Here is a 7659-nt window from a genome sequence, read left to right on the forward strand (position 1 = left end):
TATGCCAATATCCATTACATAATTTAATGAAAAAATCAAATGAGTGTAAAAAGACCAATTTTTCAAAACTAATTTTCTATGACAAAGAAAAATGAAAACAAACAAGTGCTGACACCACAATATGTAAGGACATGCAATCAAAGCAGGATACCTTTATGATATAGTTTGAATTTGTTGAAATGTTACTGATATGCTAGTTTTAAAACTTAAGGTCTTTTAAAGGTCTTAAAGGGTCTGGCAAAATGGCCTTCAGGAAAAGATGCTCACTATATAAACTTGAGGGCCTCAGTTAGATCCCTAGGACCCAAATGAGAGTGAAATATGGGAACCTATTCACACACACTGTCCTATCACCATGTGCACTGTGGTTTGTCTGTACATACAAACACAATAACACACACACTCTCTCACACACACAAATAAATATTTTTTGATGAAAATTAAAAAAAAATCATGAGGATTAGTCTCTTGTAAATTATTACGGCCTGATAAAATGAGTTTGAGGAACACTTCAGAGATTTCTATCCTTTCTGCCACATGAAGACAAAGCAAGAGTATATCATTATGCAGAATAGATACATTTCTGTTCCTTAAAAATTGCCTAATATCAGGTATTCTATTGTAGTAGCATGAATGGAATGAGATCATTATTTATTTGCTTAGTCAATAATCAGCAATTTTCAAATAACTATTTTCTAGGCTACAAGAGATACAGTGAAATGGGCAGTAACACTTATTTTGGAGTGATAATAGATTGATACATTTTCAAAAAAATATTTTGAAATAAACTCCAGAGTCACCTATAGTGATATTTTATTTATGTTTTATAAATAAAGTTTTTCTGAAGATGAGAAGGTAATACTAAGCCACTAGAGGGACAGGCAGTTTTATCATAAAGCTTTAATCCAAAGATTTGGGAGACAGGCTGATGAATCTCTGTAAGTTCAAGACCACCCTGAGCTACACAAGATCATTGCAAAAACAGATTTAGGCATGGTGGCCCACACCTTTAATCAACTACTATGGAGTTACTTGCCTTTTAATCCAGGAACAAGAGAGGAATATATGGCAGGATGAGACAGGAACTAATGCGCTTTCAGTTTGAGGATTTCTTAGAGGTAAGAGCTCTCTCGTGGCCTGGCAGCTTTGCTTTTCAGATCTTCAGGTTGGACCCCAATATCTGTTTCTGGGTTTTTATTATTCATGCTACATTTGGTGCTTATTCATGCTATGGTTATCCCCTGGTCTGGCAAAAGTTTTCAACTTCAGATTAGCATATCTAGAATAAGCCCTCCAATCCATAGTTCAGTAAGTTCTCCAATTTTTTCCTGCATTCACCTTACCCTTCACACTGTTGCCTTCACTGACATTTACTTGCTCATTAATCTTTGTAGTCTTCAGATTTGTCAAGCTCCCTTCCATTACAGAGTCTTTACCCTGCAGAATTTCAGTCTTTACAAAGTAATACACATTACATGAATGTGATTATGGATCATGACATCAGTGGGCTCTGAATTTGATATGCTCTATTTGGTCTGATCCTCCAAATGCACTCTTTCACTTCTCTGTCTTGTTTGTGTCTCAAGATGCTGATTGATATGTGCTGCGTGTACCCTCTCTCTTGTTTTCTGCTTCCTGATTCAGTATGGCTAGTAAAGGAGAAATTCTGAAGGTGGGGGTTGAGTACAGGCAGGGTATTTATTTCCCTGACTTCCTCACATCCAGTTGTCATGGGCAGTCTGCACTCCCTTACAAAAGAGCCCTGTTAGAAACTGTCTCAGGACCAAAGCAATCTCTTCCTTCCCTTCAAACTTCAGACCTAGAAGTAGTCATGGCTTCTTGCTACAGCTAGCCCAATGGTGATTAACTATTCCTTTCTCAGTACCCTTTATCTCAGCTGCACCTCTCTTTTTATTGTTGTCTTCCTAATTATTGAGGTGAATACATTATTTGTTATCTATCTGGATCCTGAGAGATGCAGACTTATTTCTGGAACTGCATAAAATAGTTTTAATTTTTTTAAAAAACAGAACTTTATGAAAGAATAGTTAATAAATATTTGCCTAATTATATATAAAACTTGTAATGAAATTATAATACTAAGGTATATACATAGAATTGACAACTAAATGACTGAATCAAAATTGAAAGTGCAAGAAATAGTTCAAAATTACATAGGTATACATTCTTTACAACAGTGAGTAAAGGCTGATGGTGCAGAAATGATTCTAATCATGTAGAAAATCAATTTAGACACTTTCCAACACATAAAAATTAAATTTATATGGATTAAGAATCTATATATGAAAAGTAAAATAGTAAAGATTAGCTAAAATTTACAATAATACTTGTATAAATCTGGGTGGAGGATAGTTTCCTAAGGGAGGAAAAAGCAAGAAGCAATAAATTAATAATTACTATATATATATATATATGTGTGTGTGTGTGTGTGTGTGTTAAAGTGTGTTAAATGGAAAGAAATACAACCTACCAAATAATAAATAATAAGTGAGAAAAAATATATAATGCAAATTACAGACAAAATGTAATGACCACCATATAAAACATTTCATTAATTATTTTAAAAAGAGAATGGAAACATGTCCAAATGATATCAATAGAAGTAAATAGAAAATAAGCGGTCAATAAACATGAAAACCTGCTCAAATAAAATGAAAATTAGAGAAATGCACATTAAAAATAGCAATAAGGTACCATTACATTTGTCTAACTGACAAGAATTAAAAAAAATTGATGACATAAAGTTTCTAGAGAGAATCCTGGGGAAAATGAGCCATTATTTATTTATAAACATAGTTTCACAAAGAAAAGTAGAGAATGGGAAGAGGACTTTATAAATAAAGAACACGCACTAAAAACATGGGAATTAGGATTTGGATCCCTAGCACCCATGTAAAAGGAATGCTGAAATATTATGTCAGTCATCTATACTTCCAAAGATTCATATTAACACATCCATAAAATGAGAAAATAAAACCACAGACAGTAATTGTTATTAGAGTTTCATAAGAATTATATCATTTAACCCTCTTGATAAAACTTGTTTTCTATGAGATTCCATTTGAAAAAGCAAAAATGTTTTTAGTGAAACTTCATGTGAATGTAAATCTACAATATACCATGCAATTAAAGAATATTTAATGCTAAAATGTCAGGTTCCTATTTACAATATATTCACTTAACAATGAAGATGTGATCACATATTCAGTCTAGATTCTAGACAATTTTAATCTACACTATTAGACTTCATTTTTTTTTATTTTAAATTTAAGGAGTCTTTAATGAAAGTTGTGTATGAGACACCTCTACTCCTGCATCTTCTCAATCATTTCTTCCTTGTATTTCCCCATCTCTTTTGCTATTTCTCAAAACTTGGCTTTCCTTTCCAGGATCTTTTTGTGGTCTTTGTCCAGCCTGGTGATAGCCACCTTGCTGGGGTTGATGCCTACATGGACAGTTGTTCCATTAGCCTTTTCCTACTGCACTTGCTTAGTATAGATTGTTGCAGGGAGAGGCTGATTGTTCATCCCAGTCACTGGCAGTCTGGCCCAGAAAGCCAGGCATTTAAAAACCACCAATTTTTTTTTTCTGCTGCAGCTGAGTAAGGAAAATCTCTCTCAAAGGAGCTGTGGCAAGCTGCCAGCAAACATCAAAAAGCTGTGTCAAACTCTGTTTGTTTGTTTTTTTAACCTAGAATTCCTTTTTTAAGCTTTTAGGTTTTATGTGGATATAGTCCACCACGTTGGAGTGTCAATTGTTGCAGGGAGAGGCTGCTTGTTCATCCTGATCACCCGGCTTGCTTGCTTAGCCCCAAAATAACTATACAGAAAAAGTATTAATTAAATTACTGCTTGGCCCATTAGCTCTAGCCTCTTATTGGCTAACTCTCACATCTTGATTTAACCCATTTCTGTTAATCTGTATATCGCCACGTGGCAGTGGCTTACCAGGAAAGATTCAGCATGTCCGACTCTGGCGACTCCATGGTGGCTCTCTGACTCTGGCTCCTCTCTCGCAGAATGCCATTTTAGTTTTCCCTGCCCTATTAAAAGGCCAAGGCAGTTTCTTTATTCATTAACCAATGAAAGCAACACATAGAGAAAAGGACCTCCTACACCAATAGATGACTTATTTCTTGCTGTACACTTGGACCACTTTGCCGACCTGCTGGCCTTTGCAGTGTCTTCAGACAACCTGAACATCATCTTCCTTTCAAATTGGTAGAGTCAAACATTGTACTTCTCCCTCAGCTCTTTGGAAAGACAGGAAGACATGATCATTCTCCAAATGTAAGAAGGCGCATTGAAATGCTGTTAGTGGTTCTGGTTTCAGTCAGTAGTCACAAAAGGATTGAATTTCATTTTGGTAGCTGCAATCCAGCTAGACAGCATTCTTTTTCTGTTGCTGTTCTTGTTTTCTTGGTTGTTTGTTTGGCTGGTTGGTTTTGTTTTTTGACACAGGGTTTCTCTGTATAACAGCCTTGTCTCTTCTGGAAGTCACTCTGTAGACTAGGCTCGCCTTGAACTCACAGAGATCAGCCTGCCTTTGCTTCCCCAGTGCTGGGATTAAAGGCTGTACCATCACTGTCTGGATAGACTATTCTTTTTGTTTTCTTGTTTGAAAAAATAAATAAAAAACCTTAACTTTCTGCTAAAAATATGAAACTAGAAAAAAGGCATAAGGAAACTAGAAGATGTTCAACACTGCTGGGAAACAATAGCTCATTAGGCAAGGATCTATTGCTTCCATGCTCTCTGCAAGGAAAGTTTTGGTAAGATAATTGACTTTTCTTGTTTTCTTGAGTACAAATCTTCAAGGTATGAAGCACTGTCAGCGTCATACACACAGTGATTCTACAGTCTTGTCTAAAAGGTATCATCTGGAGTCATCTGTTAATTTTATTTTCTTTTTTACACCTAAATGATATTAGCCTAGAAGAGGATAATGAATCAAGAATCACACTGTGCTGGCTTTTGGTGGGGATGGAAGCACCCAGTAAAGTAAGTGTGTGTGTGTGTGTGTGTGCGTGTGTGTGTGTGTGTGTATACAATATATATGTCTAAGGAAGCAGAGTGGGGCTCCTCAACATTCAGCCAGGGTAGCTTAGTATTCAAGTGCCACTTTCTGTTCCTTGTGGTGGGAATGGCACAGTAAAATTGCATTCATTTGTTCAATAAAGACTAGGAAACCCACAATCTACAGAATCTATTTGTATGAGGACACTGTTTGGATTAAAATTTTGAGATTTCAGTCACATGTTATCAGTTATATGTAATCTTGAAGAATATGTTTATGAGGTATATAACTAGGCTTTCCAATTTCTAAAATGGATATTAAAATTGGACCTGCCTTTTAAAAAAGGCATGTACCATCACTGTCTGGACAGACTCCATTCTTTTTGTTTTCTTGTTTTGTTTTGTTAACCTTCTAGTTCCATTCTTTTTTATTATTAAATTTAATTTTAAAAAACAATCTTTTGTCATTTTACATACCTATCTCAGCTTCCTACCCACTTCTCTACTCCAAATTTCTCCTCCCTAGTCCCCCATCCAGTCCTTAGAGACGGTAAAGCTTTCCAAGGGGAGTCAACAAAGTCTTACACATTACTTTGAATCAAGACCAAGGCCCTCCCTCCTATATCTAGGCTGAGCAAGGTATCACTCCAAAACAAATGGGCTCCAAAACACGAGTTCTAGCACTAGGGATAAATCCTGGTTCCTCTGCCAGTGATCTCACAGACTGTCCAAGTCACACGACTGTACCCACATTCAGAGGGCCTACTTTGGTCCTATGCAGGTTCCTCTGCTGTCCATCCTGAGTCAGTGAGCTACCATTCTCTCAGGTAAGCTGTTTCTGTGGGTATCCCCATTATGGCCAAGACCCTTTACTCATATTATCTCTCCTCCCTCTCTTGTACTAGTCTCTGGAAGCTTGGCACAGCACTTAGCTGTGTCTCTCTGCATCTGCTTTCATCAGTTGCTAGATGAAGGTTCTATGGTGGCAATTAAGGTAGTAATCAACCTGATTACAGGGGAAGGCCAGATCAGGCACCCTCTCCATTATTGCTTAGGGTCTTAGCTAGGGTCATTCTTGTGGATTTCTGTGAGTTTCCTTAGTGCCAGGTTTCTTGCTAGCAACATAATGGCTCCTTCAATTAAGATAACTCTTTTCTTGCTCTCCCTCTCTGTCCTTCCCCAATCTCAACCATCCTGTTTCCTTGTTGTCCTTCTCCCTTCCCTTTTCCCCTCTCCTTCCTCTTCTGCCCTCCCTTCCCTCCCTTCCCTCCATTCCCAATTATCTCGGGATATCTTGTCTAATTTTCCTTCCCAGGGGGATTCATGTGTATCTTTCTTAGGGTTTTCCCTGTTTCATAGCTTCTCTGGGTTCGTGGGCTATAGGCTGGTTATCCTTTGTTTTACATCTAATAGGCTGACACTATTCTAAGTGATTTTATCTATTAATTCATTTAATCACCACACTTATCACCCCTATTTTATTGCTGAAGAAATTGTAACATTTAAGAAGAAATAACAACAGTTAAGCAATCTGTTGTGGTCACAAAGAGAGTGGCAACACTGGACTAGGATTCTATTCCAAATATTTTAAGACCTTAAACTGCTTAAGTCAGAAATATCTTCATTATGAAAGGCTATTTGCTTCCTTAATACGCAATAATTATGAATGTAAATCATATTTCTAATGGAGAGTTAAAAAGTGGAGGATGTAGACAACACAGTATAAAGGGATTATATGAATACACCAGTGGTTTAGTTTTAATATTTAATTGGTTATATCAAATAGGTGATATCATGAACATACTCCTATAATCAACTAAAAATGATGGGGACTATAAAGATAGTTCAAATATATGTGTTGGAAGATATAAAAACATGTAAATCCATAGTTTTCTTTTGTTATGTATTGTTTATTTCATCAGCAATAAGCCAAAAACACTGAAAATGCATTAACGTATTCTTGTCCCACCTGGTCCCTCAGATGCTTTTAAAATTATCATTCTGAGGATAAATATCAATTGAAAACTGCTTAGTGTATTAGCTCAGGATTATTATTAACTAGCTTTTACAATCTAAACTAACTCATTTCTATTAGTTTCTATTTTACCACGAGGCTTGTACCTTATTACTTCACATCTGTTGGCTGCTGGCATCTCCCTGACTCCAATATTTTCTACCTGTATCTCTACCTGGCTGTATTCTGCCTGGCTATTGGCCAAATTAGCTTCTTTATTAACCAATGGTAATAAAACATATTCACAGCATATGGAGAGACATCCCATACTAAACTGGATAGGAAACTATTCACTTATTTTATGCATTTTACACAAAAACTTCATGAATATTCTACCTCCTCAAGCAACACAATTTTAACTACTTGTTGATTTTTGTGTCAGCACTAAAAACTTTCATTTATCACTTTTATAATAAAATTAATTGATACCTTACTTTTCATATCTTTTATTTTGTATTTAAATATCATCATCATCATCCATGTAGCTCTAGAAATAAGCTACAATAACACACTTTGATAAATTTTTAGACACATGATAGAATGTAAAAATTGTCATAATGTTTTGTTTAAAAATATAGACCTCATCCCTACAACTCTGAATTTTTCTCT

General features: G+C 35.9%; 1 pseudogene; it reads right to left on the bottom strand.

Moving 5' to 3' along the window:
- Positions 1–3326: 3326 nt before the first annotated feature.
- On the bottom strand, positions 3327–4382 carry LOC142840780 (ribosomal protein uL24-like; annotated as a pseudogene).
- Between the last annotated feature and the right edge of the window lie 3277 nt (positions 4383–7659).

This window comes from Microtus pennsylvanicus, chromosome X (assembly GCF_037038515.1).
Source record: "Microtus pennsylvanicus isolate mMicPen1 chromosome X, mMicPen1.hap1, whole genome shotgun sequence".
Lineage (NCBI taxonomy): Eukaryota > Metazoa > Chordata > Mammalia > Rodentia > Cricetidae > Microtus > Microtus pennsylvanicus.